The following is a 19,458-nucleotide window of genomic DNA, read 5'->3' on the forward strand; positions in this document are numbered from 1 at the left end:
CATACAATGATTGATTTGAAGAACAACTAAAGTATGAATCTCTAATAGAAACCAAAAGATGTGGTGATGTTGGATGTGTGATGCTTCTGTCTAAAAACTAACAAAATTCTCCCTAGCAGAAAGCTTTTTGGAGGTGATAGCTTCGGCAGTAGGGATTTTCAGACACTGAGAATGCTCCCTTTGAAGCTTGGCAGGGTCAGGCCAGCGCAACGCCGCCAGGCGTATGAAGGGCTTCCCGGGACTGTCGCTGCGCATTCACCCAGGGTCGCTCTCCCTTTCCTGCGAGGGTGAGCGCTGGGTGAATCTGGCAGCTGTGCACCCTGGCGCCTCCTCCCGCCCATCCCCAGCCTGAGAAGCCCTCTGCTCCCAGGCCCCACACCTCCATCAGACTACACCAGCCACATTCTGCACACATGCTCACACAGAATTCAGGGGAGGCAGGTGGGAGGGGTCGCACGGGACCCAGGGCGCTGCGCTCAGGGGACTGAAGCCGGCCATCTCAGTGGCCCACAAGCAGCTCCAGCGGCCTGCCCTGGTCAGGTCAAGGCAGCAGGAAGATGCTGGACAACTTGCAGCTCTGGGACAACCCCTGCATCTGAGCACAGTTGCATTGACTGCTCCCCGACCCTGTTCCAGGTACCTCAGCTAGCAGATGTGGCCTGGACTGCTGGCCTAGGCCATATGTGCAGCGTCCTGCTGAGGGTCTAGGACAGCTGTGGGGGAGGGGGAAGGGCACATTTCACTTCAGGCTTTATTGTCCCACCACAGTGATTTGAATCCTCTTCAGCAAAGAAAAAAAATAAAAGGAGAGGAGAGATGGCAGAAAGGGGAGTGAGGCAGGGTTGGGCGTGAAGATGGGGGATGCCGACGAAAGACAGAGGAAGAACCAGGCGGGAAGAAAACACACCCCACAGACGTGAAGAAACGCCCTTGGAGAACTTGTGTGGGTAAAATTGTGAAAAAGAACTCAGGATGGGAGAAGAACAGGTTGCAGGGTTAAAGAAATGAGTCTCAAGCTATACCAGTAGAAAACTAAAACGCAAGGCTAAGGAGGCGGCTGATACAGTTGATACACAGCCAGCACTGGAGCCTCAAAGTCACATAAAGTCAGGCAGGGTAGCTGTGCTGGCTGATTTATGTCGACTTGACACAGGCTAGAATCGTTTGAGAGAAGGGAATCCCAATTGAGAAAACGCCTCCATAAGACTGGGCTGTAGGCAAGCCTGTAGAACCTTGTCTTGATTAGTGATTGATGTTGGAGAGCCCAGCCCACTGTGGGTGGAGCCATCCCTGGGCTGGTGGCCCTGGGTTCTATAAGAAAGCAGACTGAGCAAGCCATGAGGAGCAAGTCAGCAAGCAGCACCCTCCATGGCCTCTGCATCAGCTCCTGCCTCCAGGCTCCTGCCCTGTTTGAGTCCCTGTCCTGACTTCCTTCAGTGATAAACAGTGATATGGAAGTGTAAGCCAAATAAATCCTTTTCTCCCCAAGTGCCTTGGTCATGGTGTTTCATCACAGCAACAGAAACCCTGACTAAGACAAGTTGGTAGCAGGATATTACCTGGTGTTGCTGTGACAGACTTGACCACGCTGCTTTGGGAGAGGATTGTGGAAGGACTTTGGAACATTGGACTAGAAAAGCCACTGAGTGTTGAGAGCTCTGTGAGCTGTTCTGAGGAGCTTGGAAGATAAGAATGTTGAGAGCAGTGCAGATGATGGAGGTCTGGCTTGTGAAGTTTCAGAGGGAAGCAAAGACCCTACTGGACCATTTGTATGAAGCGTCTGTGGTATCTGGTCAGCTGGAGCTGAAGAATCAGCTGTGATTAACAGGAGACCAGAACCACTAAAGTGAAACCTTTGCTTTGCTGGGACAATGGATGCTGCTCAGCTGGGGCTGAAGAATCAGCTGTGATTAATAGAGACCAGCATCCCTGAGGTGAAGTCTTCTGGGAAGGGTTTCCTCAGGGTCAGCACACAGAAGCTGTGTTCAGAGGCAGCCAAGGTTGCACCTCAGGCTGGCAGCTGGATTTGATCATGTAAGAGTCACCCAGGTGTTACTGGCTTTGAAGGCATGAAGCAGGGGTCATGGAGAGCAGCTGAGGCTTGGCACTGTGTGGCAGGGATGGAGTCCCTGAAGAGAGCCCAGGAGAAGCTGTTGGTGAAAGCTCAGAAGACCTTGGCATTTTGGAGATGCCAGTACCATGGATGTCCAGCAAGACCAGCAGCGGTGTGGAGTGGAGCCAGCAGAGCTCAGAAGACAGGCTGTGTGTGCTGCAGACCGTGGAACTAGAGAAATGCCAGAGCTTAGAAGACAAGCTGTGTGTGCTGTAGACCGTGGAACTAGAGAACTGACCCAAGCACTTCGGAGCGCCCAGAAGATCGTGAGTGTAATAAATCCCAGATATTGTACATTGGATTCTTTACACTATTGAAATGTGGTTTTGCTTGTTTGGATTGTTACTGTGCCCTGATTCTTCCCTCTTGAAGTATGAAAGTATTTAACTTATTTTTTATTTCATAGGAGCCTACAGTTGACTTTGAATTTGTCAAAGAGATTTTGGATTTTAAAAGAGACTTTGAATATGGTTTCTCTGTGTAACAGCCTTGGCAGAGACATCCACTTGCCTCTGTCTCCCGAGTGCTGAGATTAAAGGTGTGTGCCACTGTGCCGGCTGAGACTGAACTTTTTTTTTTTTTTTTTTTTTTTTTTTTTTTTTTTTTTTGGTTTTTCGAGACAGGGTTTCTCTGTGTAGCTTTGCGCCTTTCCTGGAGCTCACTTGGTAGCCCAGGCTGGCCTCGAACTCACAGAGATCCGCCTGGCTCTGCCTCCCGAGTGCTGGGATTAAAGGCGTGCGCCACCAACGCCCGGCGAGACTGAACTTTTAAAGTGTTTGAATTGGTAAAAACTGTAGAACTTTTAAGTTTGTATGTTTTACATTATTTTACATATATTAATCTGAGATCTTGGGAATGAATAAAAAAGTAAAGGTTATGTTTTAAAAGTGTTGTGTGTAAAGTTGACAAGGAGCTAATGTGCTGGCTAATTTTATGTCAACGTGACACAGACTAGAACCATCTGAGAGGACAGAACCCCAGTTGAGAAAATGCCTCCAGAAGACTGGGCTGTAGGCAAGCCTGTAGAACATTGCCTTGTTTAGTGATTGATGAGGGAGGGCCTAGCCCATGATGGGTGTGGCCATCCCTGGGCTGGTGGTCCTGGGTTCTATAAGAAAGCAAGCTGAGCAAACCATGGGGAACAAGCCAGTAAGCAGCACCCCTTCATGGCTTCTGCATCAGCTCCTGCCTCCAGGTTCATGCCCTGTTTGAGTCCCTGTCCTGACTTCCTTCAGAGATGGAGAATGGTGTGGAAGTGTATGCAAATAAACCCTTTGCTTCCCAACTTGCTTTTGGTCATGGTGTTTCATCATAGCAATAGAAACTGACTAGACTGGTAATTTAAACTTGTGATCCCAGCCCTGGGAAAGTGGAGACAGGAGGATCCCTGAGGCTCACTGGCTGGCTAAACCATCAGTGAGCTTCAGGTCACTGGGAGAGCCTGTCTCAAAAAGCAAGGTGAGTGGCTCCTGAGGAATGATGCTCAAGATTGTTCTTTGGCTTTCCACACAAGTACGCATAAGTGCTTACACACACACACACACACACACACACACACACACACACACACACACACACACCTTTAGGGAGAACAGAAAATAGCTATGTTAGTGTTTTCTAAAGGAACATAACTGATAAAATTAATATCTAGCCTGGAGGTGGTTGTGCATGCCTTTAATCCCAGCACCCAGGAAGCACAGGCAGGTGGATCTCTGAGTTCATGGCTAGCCTGGTCTACAGAATGAGTTCAGGATAGCCAGGGCTACACAGAGAGACTCTGTCTCAAAAACAAGAAAAGAATTTATGTATAACTATCTGAATATACCTGTAGCTATTTATCTACATAGGTAGATATTAAAAGAGATTTATGAGAGTGGCTTATAGACTGTGTGGTATTGTATTCCCCCAAATATTGTGCATTCTAATAAACTTATCTGGGGTCAGAGACAGAGCAGCCACAATATTAAACATAAAGGATAGGCAGTGGCAGCACATGCCTTTAATCCTAGCATTCCAGAGGCAGAAAACCATGTGTTCAAGGATACAGACAGGCATGATGACTCATCACGCCTTTAATCCCAAAAAGCAAGCCTTTAATCCCAGAGAGTGGTGGTAGAAAACAGAAAGGTATATAAGGTGTGAGGACCAGAAACTAGAATCATTTGGCTGGTTAAGCATTCAGGCTTTTGAGCAGCAATTCAGCTGAGACCCATTCTGGATGAGGACTCAGAGGCCTCCGGTCTGAGGAAACAGGATCAGCTGAGGATCCGGCAAGATGAGATATCTGTGGCTTGTTCTGGTTCTCTGACCTTCCAGCATTCATCCCAATAAGTGGCTCAGGTTTGATTTTATTAATAAGAACTTCTAAGATTCCTGCTACAAGACTGTGACCCAGGTAGTCCAACAATGGGTGTCTAAGAATCCAGTAATTGTTCAGTCCACAAGACCGTCTTAGCAGTCTCAATCTGGTGCTGGAATCCCAGAGAATTCCTAGACAGCTGCTGGTCTTCTATCTACACTGGGATCCTGAAGAAAGTGGGCACTAAAATGAGTGAAGGAATTCCTCAGCAACAGGATAGATGAGCTTGCCCTTGACAGTGAGGGCAAGCCAGCAACAAGCTGCCTTCTTCCATTCCAGAAAACATGGCCCAGTCTTGGGGGCCGGTCTTCCCTTCCACAGGTGTGCTCAACTGTTTGGGTTTTAGTTGATTCCAGATGTAGGCAAGCTAGCAACCAAGATTAACCATCACAAGGGCCTACAAGATGACTGAGCAGGTAAGGCATTTGCCTCCAAATTCAATAACCTGAGTTGAAATCCCTGGGATCTACATGGTGGAGGTACTTCTATGTGGTACCAATCATTCAAAATGAGGACAATAGAAAAGCTGAGACAAAATTAAAGCACATTTATTATATGTAATTATTGCCTGCAGTTTTGCTCAAAATATATGTAAAGAATGATTGTACAACATAAATAAGGCATTCGTGCGGAAGGTTTGGGACCAACCCCCTGGGTATGCCTCCCTGGTGACTTTCCCAGAGATTTCTCACAACTTCTTTTTGCTTCTGGGATTTATGTAATAAGGAGATGGTATTCTATCCTCTTCCCACAATTAGGATTGTCATTATAATTAATAGCTACATGATAGTATCATTAGCAACTGTATTAGGCATTCTAATGTTAGAATCACATCTTATACGGTTATTCTGCAACAAGAAGACATTTTATAATGAGAAGTTGTTCAGGCTAGGGTGGTGTTCTGGAGAGTATTTTCCTAGCATGAAGCTCTAGGCCTAATTCTCAGCCCTGGATGTGGTGATGTATATTTAATAGGGTGAGAGAGTCAGAAGTTCAAGACTCTTCTCTGCTACATAGTGCGTTCAAGGCCAGCCCTGGAACATGCGATGCTGCCTCCAACCCTCCCCCACAAAAAAACACTAAACTAAACCAAATATGGAAGAAATAATTACACCAGGCAGTAGTAGCCCATGCTTTTAATCCCAGCACTCAGGAGGCAGAGTTCCAGGACAGCCAGGACTACACAGGCAAACCCCATCTCAGGAAAAAAATTAGCTTGGCATGATAGCTTACTAGTACTCAGGAGACTGAGGCAGGAGGGTTGCTATGAGTTTGGGGTTAGCCTGGACTACAGCATTAGTTTGAAGCCAGACTGATTTACATAGTGAGGTTGAAGTCTGGGCTACCTAGTAAGACCCAGCCTGAAGAAAAAGTCCAAAAGGCTGAGGGTGGGAGGAGTTTTAAATTAATTATGAGTGGAGTAAAGTCCAGGAGTCTCTGCTGGGCTGAAGGGTCCCTAGAAAGCACCCAGGACCCATCAGTGCAGGGCTCTGGGTGCAGGACCCCTCTCCTTGAACCCTACAGATACTCACCCACCTATGTCAGGAAAGCATGGCTTTGGGAATAAGTCTCCTGTCCAGAGGTCCAGAGGGCAGAGCTAAGTCGTGACAGGAACACTCTGTCAGGACTGGAAAGATGGCTCAGTGGTTAAGAGCACTTGTTTTTGCAGTGGACCTGGGTTCAATAACCAGCTCCCACATGGTGGGTCACAGCTGTCCATAACTCCAGTTCTAGGGATCCAACACTCTCTTCTGGCTTCTACATACATGGAAGCAAAATAATCATACACACAAAATAAAGATTTTAAAAAACAACAAAATTGAAAAAAAAAAAAACACCCTGTTGTCCTCACCCCCACCCCTCTCTAGTTGGGGGGTCATGCAGACGCCTCCCTGGCCCTGAGAAGCGGAAGGCCATGACCCTCACAGTGAGCTCTTACTGGTATTAAGCGTGCTCCTCTGGAACCCAGCAGCTGCCCTCTTCCCCCCTGCTCTGACCAGCCTCTTCCTGCCATGCTCGGATTTAATTCCCTGTCCAACATGGATTGTAATTGCGTTAGGAAATTCTGTACTTACGGTAAGGGTGAGTTTTAACATCTGCCAACACCCGGTTCCAGGCAAACACTGCTACACAACCCATTCTGCCAAGGGCATGGTGTGCAGCCCTGGAAGCAGGATTGGGGTCCTATGGGGTCGGGGGAATGTAGGATTGTGCTGGGGACATGTCCCGAAAGGCTAGGTGGAGACATACAAAGGAGCTTAGCTGGTTTAAAAAAAAAAAATCCTGGGCTGTGACTGGGCCCAGAGCTTATTCCTAAGAGCCTGCACTAGCTAGTTTTATGCCAATTTGACACAAGCTAGAGTCATTTTGGAAAAAGGAACCTCAATAGAGAAAATGCCTCCACCAGAGTGGCCTGTGGCCATGTCTGTGGTACATTTTCTTGACTGATGATCGACGTGGGAGGGCCCAGCTCAGTGTGGGCGGTGCAGCATCTGGTCTGGTGGTCCTAGGTGCTGTAAGAAAGCAGGCTGAGCAAATCACAGGAAGCAAGCCATAAGCAGCTTCCTCCATGGCCTCCACTCCAGCTCCTGTCTCCAGGTCCCGCCCCGTTTGAGTCTTAGTTCTGAGTACCTTGGATGATGAACTGTGATGTGGAACGATAAAACCGAGCTAATCCCTTTCTGCCCCAAGTTGCTTTTGGTCATGATATTTTATCACAGCAGTAGGAACCTAAGACAGAGTCCTTTATTAGAAGAATGCAGGGGTTGGGTGTGTGGCTGAACTAGCAGAGTGCATGCTTGAGGCCCTGGGTTACATCCTAAGCACCACAAAGAAAAACTAAAATTAAAATATGGCGGGCCGGACAGAGGAGAGGTAGCCTGACAAAAGAGACACCAAGAGAATCTAGAAGATGAAACGCTACCAGCTTTGAGGACGGAAGATGGACCCAAGCCCAGGAATGTCAGACCTCTAGAACTGGAAAGGAGGGGACAGATTGTCCCTTGGCTCTCCACAAGGAACTAGTTCTAGCCCACTGTGGACTGCTGACCTACAGAACAGAGTACTAACTGATTAAAAAAAAAAGAATTATCTTCATTTTCTCATGTGTGTATGTGCATTCGGAGACCATAAGAGGTCATCCGATGCCCTGAAGCTGGAGTTATAAGTTGTTGGGAGCCACCTCACAGGATTGCTGGGAACCTACCTCTGGTCCTTTGCAAGAGTAGCAAATGTTCCGAACTACTGAACTATCCAGCCCCAACTGTGATGTTCTGAGTAGTGAAGGGACTGGCCTTAGAGGGCTGGCTGGAGCCCCAGGCATTGAGAGGACCTGGCCACCAGATCAGGAGAGGAGGGGTGTGGTGGGGATGGGCAGGAGCTCAGCCTTCAGGATAAAATGGATCAGGTCCATGTCTGTGCCTCTCCTCTAAGGAGGTAGGGGAAATCAGACCAAGGAATTGATCTCCTGCATGGCTGAGTTATTTACTTGTCTGCTCATTAGGTCAATAAATTGCATTTTGTGTAATTCCACCATTGATTGTGAAGCTCTGTGTGGTTTGGGAGGCAGGGGGGTGCGGAGCAAAGAAAACAAAGAAATAGATGGTCAGTTAAAGATTCCAGTAATTATCAAGAAAGCCGGTTAATGGCACTTGGGGTAGTACGGGAAGGAGTGAGCCCATGACAGTGAGGACACAGTGGCAGGGGGGGGCCTCAGTCATTTTCTTGTCTGACTAGAACTTGTTCCCACTTTTAGATCTAGATGAAAGAAACAATGTAATCTGAAATCAGGTTTATTGCAAGGACTGAGTAAGGTTGCTGTTGTATGATATTTTGTTTGTGTTCTGACAAATAAAGCTTGCCTGGAGACCATGGAGGCCAGGCAGTGGTGGCACACATCTTTAATCCCAGCACTTGGGAGGAAGAAGCAGTAAGATCAGAAGTTCAAGGCCACCCTGGGCTACACGAAATTGAACCAATCTAAAAGATAAAATCTTTAGATGGTGGTGGTGCAAGCCTTTAATCCCAGCACATGGGAGGCTCACTCACACCTTTAATCCCAGCACTAGGGAGGATCATGACTTTGATCCCAGCACATGAGAGGCTCACACCTTTAATCCAGCATCGAGAGGTGGAGACAGGAATATAAAGTGGGTGAAGAGCTCAGGCCCATTCAGGTCTGAGATTTCGTAGAGGTAAGAACTCTCTAGTGGCTGCTGCTCTGCTTCTCTGATCTGTCAGCTTTCACCCTTAATATCTGACTTCAGGTTTTTATTATTAAGACTAAATAGGAGGGCTGGAGAGATGGCTCAGCGGTTAAAAGCACTGGCTGCTCTTCTAAAGGTCCTGAGTTCAATTCCCAGCAACCACATGGTGGCTCACAACCATCTGTAATGAGATCCGGTGCCCTCTTCTGGCCTGCAAGCATACATGCAGGCAGAACACTGTATACATAATAAATTAATCAATTAATCAATCAATTAATTAATTAATTAAAAAAGACTAAACAGGATTGCACTTCAGGTTGCCACCACCACTTATATTGAAAGATAATCCCACCACTGGAGTTCTCCATCAGCTGGGGGTCCTGTGTCAGGGTGGCCAAAGTTCTCAGAAGTGGCAGGCACAAGCAGGCCTGGAGAGCCAGGCCTTCCCACCCACCCTCAGCAAGCCAGGTGCTTGTCATTGACTGTCACTTATTCCTCCCCTGAACCCCGCATCCCCTCTGCTGTTTCATAGCCCTGTGAACATGTCCCTGAACTGGGGCAGATGTGACACTGGGACCACATGCACCAGCTTAGCAGATGGGTGCCCATGAGTGCCAGGACACAGGGGTGTACCAACAGAACATGGCTTGCTGAGGCTCAGTACAGGCCACGACTATCCAAGAGAGGTGATGTCCATGGCAGGTTAGCCAAGTACATTCTCCTAGTCCTAGAACCTCTGAAGAGAAGCAAACAGTGGCTGGGTTTGATCCTGGCTGTCCAGTAGTCAAGGACCAGTAGCCAGCAGAGTCCTTGCTTATTGGCCAACTTTCCTAGGTAGATGTAAAAGAAATTCCCTGGGCTGGGGGGTAGATGTAAAAGAAATTCCCTGGGCTGGGGCTGGAGAGATGGCTAAGCGGTTAAGAGCACTGGCTGCTCTTCCGGAGGATCCTGGTTCAATTCCCAGCACCCACATGGTAGCTCACAACTGTAACTCCAGTTTCAGGGGATCCAGAATCTTCACACAGACATACATGCAGGCAAAACACCAATGCACATAAAATAAAAATAAAGGAAGGAAGGAAAGAAAGAAAGAAAGAAACTGAGAGAAAAAGAAACAGAGAAAAGAGAGGAGAGAGAGGAGAAGAGAGAGAAGAGAGGAGAGAGAGTAGAAGAGAGAGAAGAGAGGAGAGGAGAGAGAGGAGAAGAGAGGAAAAGAGGAAAGAACCCTGAGAAAAAGAAATTCCCTGGGCCAACTGCCCAGTCAGCTTACGACCCAAGTCCAGCTTGGCAAATTAAGTGTGACAGGGTGAAGGACAGCTACCAATTGCTGTACTTTCCCCAAATTACCAATCTCTCACATGTATCAAGTTCCTGTTTTGTTTTACTTTTACATTTTTGATTATAAAGGTCCTAAGGCTGCTCAAAATTGAGGCAGACCTGGGTTTAGAGAGCCACCTAGTGTTCAGAAAGCAGAAGTCACTCGATATGACATGAATGGACAAAAATCCCCTTGTCTTGGCCTGAGCAGGTAGGACGGCCTGTTTTGTCCGCCTGACCCTTGGAACAGCTAAATGGCGGCTTGTTGCAAGGAGGAGTTTCTCTAGCTAATATTGAAAGGATTGCTCTCGATATGTCTATCCAGAGAGTCCCCCTGTCCCACCACTCTGCTGGCTCAGGGTCTGAGGGGACTTGTACTCGATACATGGGACATATCCCATAATATCCCTGTTGGAGCTCTTGAGAACGAGGCTCTCACTGTGACGTTATCTGGATAGGAGGGTGGAGTCCTCGACCTCCTTCCATCTCCCTGCCATCATGAGAGCATTGAAAGACAAAGCTTTGGGACAAATACTATAGAATTGTATTACATGAAATATATAGAATATACAAATCCATAGAGACAGAAAGATTAGACATTATCTCAAGATGGAGAAGAAAGGAATATAGAGCAATGATTTCCTAAGTACAGAATCTCTGTTTTGTGTGATGGAAAAGCCCCACAAATGGACAGTAGTATCAGGATATAATATCATGAATGTAACAAATCAATATAATTAATGTAATTAATGAATATCATAATATAGTTATTGAATGAATACTGCAAATATAATCAATGAATACCACAAATATAATTAATATCATGAGTATAATTAAAGAATATTATGAGTGTAATTAAAAAAATAAAAGAAAAACAAAGCTTTGGGTGCCTTTGGAAAGTCCCCATTCCTGTCTGGTCATGCTTGGCCAACCCCAGGACTTAACAGCTACAGAAGCCAATAAGGCCTGACTGGACTCAGGCCAAACCATCCCAAAGAGGTCTCCAAATGAGGATTGTTTTGAGAAGCTTCAGAGTCAATGATGGCACCTTTCTGTGGCCACGTGCCTCTTCCTGAACACCGGGAAGGCAGGCTTGTCGCTGCAGGTACCCAGCAAAGGGCAGATACAGTGGCTGCTGACACAGGTACAGCCCACCTTCCTTCCTCTCACCTTGGCCTCAGAGAACGGGGTACCCAGTTCTGGAACCAACAGTTCTGAGTCTATTCTGGAGGCCCAGTTGTTTCTCACCCATCTAGAGAAGAGAGTCATGTGTGATTAGACCTGTTTGTCTCTTGACTTTGCTATGGGCTGTCTACCCTGAGCCAACAGAGGCTGGAGAAATGTTAATTTTCCTCCCCAACAGGACCTTGTGGTTTGCGCCAGAGGGTAGGGCTGTCATTGCTCCAGAGGCGGTGGGACTTGGGAGAATGGAACAAATAGATAAATTAGGTGAACTAAAGTCTCGTGCAATAGCCAACTTTATTCAGAACCTCAGACAATTTATGCTCTGAGGGTTAATAAAAGTCACATGAAGCCAGGCAGTGGTGGTGCATACCTTTAACTCCAGCACTTGGAGGCAGAGGCGGGCGGATTTTTGTGAGTTCAAGGCCAGCCTGGTCTACAGAGCAAGTTCCAGGACAGCCAGGGCTACACAGAGAAACCCCCCCACCCCAAAAGAAAGGTCACATGAGTGCAAGCTGTATACAATTACATAGACAAGCCACATGTGGGAAAACATGTTTTTCCATAGAAGCATATAGACATTTTTATACCAACAGCAAGCAATAATAAGTGACCTGATGTAAATTTTTCCTATCCGCTATGCCTGGGAGGAACTTGAAAACACATTCCAAGAACAATTCCATGTTTTGAAGAACCTGAGGTCATATAGGACTCTTGTCTTGTTTTCTTGGGGTATTCTCACAAGCACTCAGAATTCTCACATGACTCCATTCTTGGACCAGGTTCAACATAGTGCTGCCAATCAGAGGAACAAAATCAAAGCTTTTAGGCAGGGCCAATTGAGCAGGCCTTTGGGAAAAGCATCTCCATGCCTCCTCCACTGAGCGAGGCCCTGACTGATCTGACCCGTGGCCCGTGCAGACCTGTGCCAGCTCCTGTAGGCCATGGAGTGTGAAGATGAAGAATGGCCCCAATTTGTTGGCCACAGACACACACCTCTTCTACTAGAGATATCTTGTCATATGTTTAACATTTAATAGAGGTCCAAGAATCTTGCTTGTGATAAACTGGAAAGGAACAGGCAAGCCTCCAGGAAATGAAGCAAATCCTTGCACATGAAAATCAAAATGAAGTCAATAAAGCAGTGACAGATATCAGGAGACAAGCAAGTAGTGTGCATACTTGGCAGTGAGGAGAGTGGACATTTGCAGTGACCTACCAAAGGATAAGGGACAGGAGCAAGAGAGGGAGGCTCCAATTACTTTGTTTGACACACATACATCGAGTACTTTTGACTAAAAAGAGCCCTGGGTGTGGACTGGACATCTACCAGCCTGAGATGTGGCCCATATGTAAAGGACAGTTTTCACAAAGGCAAGATCAAGGCCTCAATACAGATAAGTGAACATCAGGAAAGAGCCTCAAGATGAGGGAAACCATGTGGGGGTCAAATAGTTCAAAGGGGGATCCCCAGGCACACACTGTAAGCTCCAAAGAACCAGTGTCCATCCTGATAAAGAGGTATGGGAAGATGCTGGAACTTCAGAGGGACAGTGACCGAAGAGAGATAAAGCACAGGTAGCAATTCTCACCAGAGAGAGGATAGGTTCAGGTAACAATCATTGGCTAAAACCTGATCTCCTTGGTGCGGGGCCAGCTTCTTGTGATCCAGGTCACAGGGTAGAGTTGAGCCCATGCAGCAGGAACAATATGGCCCTCAGAACCTGAATGTTCATACCTGGCACCTGATGACAGGATCAACAGTGCTATTTCCAAAGAAAATACCCTGGGTTTACTCCTGGACTTCATCTCCCTCTTTGTGTGATGTTGTGATGAGGTTCTTGTAAGCATGAAGGAACACAGAAGTGTCACTTCACTGCACCCCATTTGGGCCCCCTTTTGATGGGTCTTAACTGATCTGGAGCATCACAGGATGGAAGTGACCTGCCCCTTTTGATGCTTGCAAGGTTTTTTTCCTGGTTGTCACTCCAGCTCTGTCCCCACACCAGCTTCTGTGTTGGATGCCAGCCACAGCCTTCCAGGTCTTAGCACATAGCCAGCAGCTGCTGCAGATGTGGCCTCAGGGGAGCCCAGCCAGGACCTGTGCAGCTATTTGGAGTGGAGCAGAGTCACCTGTTCCCAGTGTAGAACAAATGCTGTGGTAGTTTGTGCATTAAGTTCCAAAGCAACTTGCTTTGTGGCCACAGCAACTGAACAACTGAGGACAGACAGGCACAAACCACCTTCCTGAGCCAGCAGCTTGGCTGTGGGAGAGTGAGTGGGTGACACTTTCTAGCAGCTACTGACTCAGGGGGTGAGGCCCTGGAAGCACCAGGGACAGGCGAGCACCCCAAAGGGGTGTTGTAGAATATTTAACTATGCAAAGATTGTTGCATTTGTTTAACTATGTAAAGATATGTTTCATTTGTTTAATTATGCAAAGTTGTGTTGCTGATTTACCTTGCCTGCCTAAGGCACCTGACTGGTCTAATAAAAAGCTGAATGGTCAATAGTGAGGGAGGAGGTATAGGCAGAACCCCTGGGCAGGGAGAGTAAGTAGGAGGAGGAATTTAGGCTTTAGGAAGAAAGAAAGGGAGACACCAGAGGCCAGCCATCCAGGCATGGAGGAAGCAGGAAAGTAGGAGAGAGAGAGAGAGAGAGAGAGAGAGAGAGAGAGAGAGAGAGAGAGAGAGAGAGAGAGACCGACCCCCAAGGCAAAATGTAGATGAATAGAAACTGGTAAAATTAAAAGAGGAGCTAGCCGGGCAGTGGTGGCACACGCCTTTAATTCCAGCACTCGGGAGGCAGAGGCAGGTGGATCTCTGTGAGTTCGAGGTCAGCCTGGGCTACCAAGTGAGTTCTAGGAAAGGCACAAAGCTACATAGAGAAACCCTGTCTTGAAAAACCAAAAAAAAAAAAAAAAAAAAAATTAAAAGAGCTAGTGGGACAAGCCTAAGCTAAGGCTGAGCATTCATTATTAATAATAAGTCTCCATGTCTTTATATGGGAGCTGGTTGGTGGCTCAAAGAAAATTCCAACTACAGAGGGGCATCCATGCACCCCATCATCTAGTGCTCAGCTGGGGGTGTTTGCCAAAGCTCCAAGCATGGGCTGCCTTTTGGGAAGTATGTCACTGACACCGTTCCCTTGGCAAATTTGCTAAGTGCCAATTAGATGTTCCAGTGTCCCCACCTCCCTCCAGGCATGGTCTTTATTTCTTATGAGTTTGACTTAATTGCCTGAAGCATTTGCATCTCTGCATGTTTGTGAGGTGAAGCCATTGCACATCGAAGGAGATTTGCTAGTAAACAGTAGGTGCTCAATAGATGGGGCTGCAGCGAGCCCCATGTGTTCCTTCAAGATTGGAGCAGAGGCTCCTCGTCTGCCTGTGCTGTCGTAACAGAACACCCAAGGAAGAATAAATGGGAGAAAACAGAAATTAATGTTTGGGAAGCATGGTCAAGATGCTGGATATCTACCATCCCTTAGTGAGGGCCTCCTGCATTCATGTGACAGGGCAGACACTCCCCTCCCAAACTCTTTAGTGTAAGGACCCTTTCCTTCTAAGGGGAGGAGCCCTTAGGCTTTATCCCTTCTAAAGACCACTTTGTAACACCTGGATCTGTTTTTTTAATAACTTTTATTTTTTTTATTTGCATGAGTGTTTTGCCTGCATGTGTGTCTGTATGGGGGTGTCAGATGGAGTTACAGACAGTTGTTAGCTGCCATGTGGGTGCTAGGAATTGAACCCGGGTCCTCTGGAAGACCAGTCAGTGTGCTCTTAACTGCTGAGCCATCTCTCTAGCCCCCTGGATCTTTATTTTTAATTTCTTTAGTGAAACAAGGTCTCACTCTACAGCCCATCTTGGTCTTGAACTCATGCCAATCCTCCTGCTTCAACCTTCTGAGCGCTGGGATCGTAGGTGTGACCCACCACATTTGGCTTTTTTCTTTTTGAGATTGGGCCTCATTTTATGTGGGAGTCTGTCAGAGAGGAGGGCGCCTCAGTTGAAAAAACACTTCCGTAAGATCAAGCTGTAGGTAGGTAAGCCTGTACAGCATTTTCTTAATTAGTGATGGATGGTTAAGGGCCCAGCTCATTGTGGGTAGTGCCATCCCTGGGCTGGTGGTCCTGGGTTCTATAAAGCAGGCTGAACACGCCATGGGGAACAAGCCAACAAGCAGCACTCTTCCAAGGCCTCTGCATCAGCTCCTGCCTCCAGGCTCCTGCCCTGTTTGAGTCCCTGTCCTGACTTCCTTCAGTGATGCACAGTGAGTGATACGGAAGTAAAAGCCAGATAAACCCTTTTCTCCCCAAGTGCCTTGGTCATGGTGTTTCATCACAGCAACAGAAACCCTGACTAAGACAAGTTGGTACCAGGATATTACCTGGTGTTGCTGTGACAGACTTGACCACGCTGCTTTGGGGAGGCTAGTGGAAGGACTTTTCAACTTTGGACTAGAAATGCCACTGAATATTGAGAGCTCAGTGAGCTGTTCTGAGGAGCTTGGAAGATAAGAATGTTGAGAGCAGTGCGGATGATGAAGACCTGGCTCGTGATGTTTCAGAGGGAAGCAAAGACCCTACTGGGCCATTTGTGTGAAGAATCTGTGGTGTCTGGTCAGCTGGGGCTGAAGAATCACATGTGATTAACAGGAGACCAGACCACTGAAGTGAAACCTTTGCTTTGCTGGGACAATGGATGCTGCTCAGCTGGGGCTGAAGAATCACAGTGATTAATAGAGACCAGTATCCCTGAGGGGAAGTCTTCTGGGAAGGGTTTCCTCGGAGTCAGCACACAAAACCTGTGTCCCAGAAGCCGCCAAAGTTGTATTTCATGCTGGCAGCTGAACTTGGTAGTGTAAGAGAAACCCAGGTGGTGCTGGTTTTGAAGACCTGAAGGGGTCATGGAGAGCAAATGAGGTTTGGCACTGTGTGGCAGAACTGGAGTCCCTGAAGAGAGCCCAGGGGAGACTATTGGTGAAAGTGCAGCCCAGCTGTAGCAGGAAACCCCAGCATTTTGGGGATGACAGTACTGTGTGATAACCACAGACCAGCAGTGGTGTGGAGTGGAGCCAGCCTGACCCTAGAACACAAGCTGTGTGTGCTGCAGAGGGCGGAGCTGGAGAACTGACCCAAGCCCTTTGGAGGAGTCTGAAAGAATGTGACTTCTAAATACTAGATGGACACTGAGTTATTTATACTGTTGGAGTTTGGTTTTACTTTGTTCAGATTGAGACTGTGCCCTGGTCCTTCCCTCTTGAAGAAAGAACTTGTTTTTAATTGGGTTATTTGGTATTTCGATGTCTAATTTCTTGAGTTTTTTATATATTTTGGAGATCAGCCCTCTGTGGGCTGTGATCAGATGCGGGGTTGGTGAAGATCTTTTCCCATTCTGTAGGCTGGCGTTTCGTCATGACAGTGGAACCCATAGAGACAGCTGACCTGAGCTTATGAGAGCTCATGGACTCTGAACCAACAGTTAAGGAGCCTCCATGGAACCAACCTAGGCCCTCTGCATGTGTGTGACAGTTGTGTAGCTTGATCTCTTTGTAAGGCTCCTAGTAGTGAGATCAGGATCTGTCCCTGGATCCTAGCTGGCTTTGGGGAACTTGTTCCCCATGCTGGATTACCTTGCCCAGCCTTGACACAGGGGGAGGAGCTCAGCCCTGCCTCAACTAGATGTGCCATGCTTTGCTCAAGCCTGAGGAGGCCTGCCCCTTTCTGAGTGGAGGAAGAGTGGAAGGGGAGGAGGGGTAGATGGTAAGAGGGGAGGGAGAGGGGGATAGGGGAGACTGGGAGGAGAGGAGGGCGGGGAAACTGTGGTTGGTATGTAAAATAAATGAAAAAATGTTATTTAAGTATTTTTTTTTTTTTTTTTTTTTTTTTTGGTTTTTCGAGACAGGGTTTCTCTGTGTAGCTTTGCGCCTTTCCTGGAACTCACTTGGTAGCCCAGGCTGGCCTCGAACTCACAAAGATCCGCCTGCCTCTGCCTCCCGAGTGCTGGGATTAAAGGCGTGCGCCACCACCGCCCGGCCTTAAGTATTTTTTTTTAAAGAGCTTGTTTTTGACTTTGCAGGAACCCCCCAAATTTTTTTTAAAAGAGGTTTTGGAGTTTCACAGAGAATTTGGATTTTAAGAGACTGGATTTTGTTTTGTTTTTCTAGACGGGTTTCTGTGGACCTCTGGCTGTCCTAGAGAACCCCCTCTGTAGATCAGACTGGTCTCAACCTCTGATGGGGTTAAAAGGGGAGCACCACCACCACCTGTCAAGACCGGATATTTTTAAAAAGACAACTTTTAACGTGTTTAAATTTGTATAGCTATGGGAATTTCTAAGTTTGTAAAATGTCCATTGTGGTGTTTTTATTAATGTGTAATCTTGGGAATGAACAAGGAAGGAAGGGCTATAGCTTAACAGTGATGCGTTTGTGTCAAGTTGACAAGGGGTCAGCTGTCCTGGCTGGTTTTACGTCAACTTGACACAAGCTAGAGTCAACAGAGAGGGAACCTCAACTGAGAAAATGGATCCGTAAGATCCAGCTGTAGGCAAACCTGTAGGGCATTTTCTTCATTGATAGGAGAGGGCTCCGGTTCTATAAGAAAGCAGGCTCCGCCAGGAATGGTGGAGGTACACATCTTTAATCTTAGCACTTGGGAGGCAGAAGCAGGTGGATCTTTGTGAATTCAGGGCCAGCTTGGTCTACAGAGCAAGTTCCAGGACAGCCATGGCTACCTCCATGGCCTCTTTCATCAGTTCCTGCCTTGACTTCCTGTCTCGACTTCCTTTGATCAACATTGACGTGAAAGTGTAAACCAAACAAGCCCTTTGCTCCCCAAGTTGCTTTGGTCATGGTGTCATCACAGCAATAGTAACCCTGACTAAGACAAACCCTTATCACCAATGCTATGTAGGTGGTACTGGGACCAGTGTCACTTAAAGCCAGAACCTCTCCTCCTGCCTCCTGCAGTTGAACACTAGAATACTAGAAGGGATGTCCCCAACTCATGCTGAGCCTGGTGTACCGGTAGCATCTGCCTGGGCGCCAAACCAGAATAGCAATACAAATGAACACAAGCACCACGTGACTGGGAAGAGAATAGCCACTAGGCTGTGTTAAGAACCATATGGATGGCAACATGGGAACCTTGGTCAGTGACAACCTATACTGACAGCTGGACAGTACTCAAAGGCCTGACTTTATGATGGCCCAGTGGTAAAGGAAAAGCCGTCAGATTGGGCAGCCACTGTAAGGACAACAGATGTAGAAGGACATTTAGAGGAGCTGGAGTCCCCGGTGGTTTATGTACAGCCTCTACCTTCTGAGACCCCCCAGGGAAATGAGAAACTGCTATCTTTACCAAGGCAAGAGCTATTGCCCCCAGGTATGCCAAGAAGCAGCTCGCTGGATTCATACAAAGCTGGCCACAGGAGCCAGCATGGGATGGAAGGGAAACACCAAAGGCTGGCATTCCAGTAAAAGCCTCCAACACTCAGCATGCTATCCAGTCCTGTGAGGCTTGCTCCCAGTTATGGCCCCTGTGCATGGATGATAGAATACATGTAAAAGTCAACCTGCCTGGTAAGGGACTGCCCAATACATAGGGCCAGTCAGTGAGTGGTGTATGTTCTCACTTGTGTAGACACCACTACAGGCCTTTCCCTGCAAGCAAGCAACACGTGAGGTTGCCATAAAGAGCCTGACCCAACCGTGTTATGCACGGTGCTCACAAGAACTAATAGGGATGCTCACATACAACTGTAGTCGTTAATATAAGTAGCTGCCTCATCCTAAGGCAGCTTGCTCACTCCCATTTCTTTCTATGTGATCCTCAGAAGCTTGGCCCTCAGAGTTCTAGGCACTCCATGGAGCTTCCAGGGTCCTTCTGCTGATCCCAACCATCTCACCCTCCTAGCCTAGTCCACCTGCAGGTACCCCCAAGGCCACATTCAAATGGAGCTTGACTAATGGGGTAACTTAAGGAAATAATGTGACCAGCAGAAATATCCTCAGGCAGGAACCAGACTGACTAGAGGAGAGCAGTGTGTCTAAGGGGATGGAAGCCAGCCTTGTGTCCCCCAATCATTTGGGTGGCAGACAAATCCACCCACCATCATTTTCTTCGAATCCTCTTGCAGGCCATGCACAGTAGGGCCTGTTGGCCAACCCATTGCAAATGGGTTCACACAGAATCCAGACAGCCAAACTGGGAGCAGACACGGCGTATACTCATCTGCTTGCACACCACAGCTCCAAGACATCTCTCTTTGAACCCCAAG

This window comes from Peromyscus maniculatus, chromosome 23 (assembly GCF_049852395.1).
Source record: "Peromyscus maniculatus bairdii isolate BWxNUB_F1_BW_parent chromosome 23, HU_Pman_BW_mat_3.1, whole genome shotgun sequence".
Classification (NCBI taxonomy): Eukaryota; Metazoa; Chordata; class Mammalia; order Rodentia; family Cricetidae; genus Peromyscus; species Peromyscus maniculatus.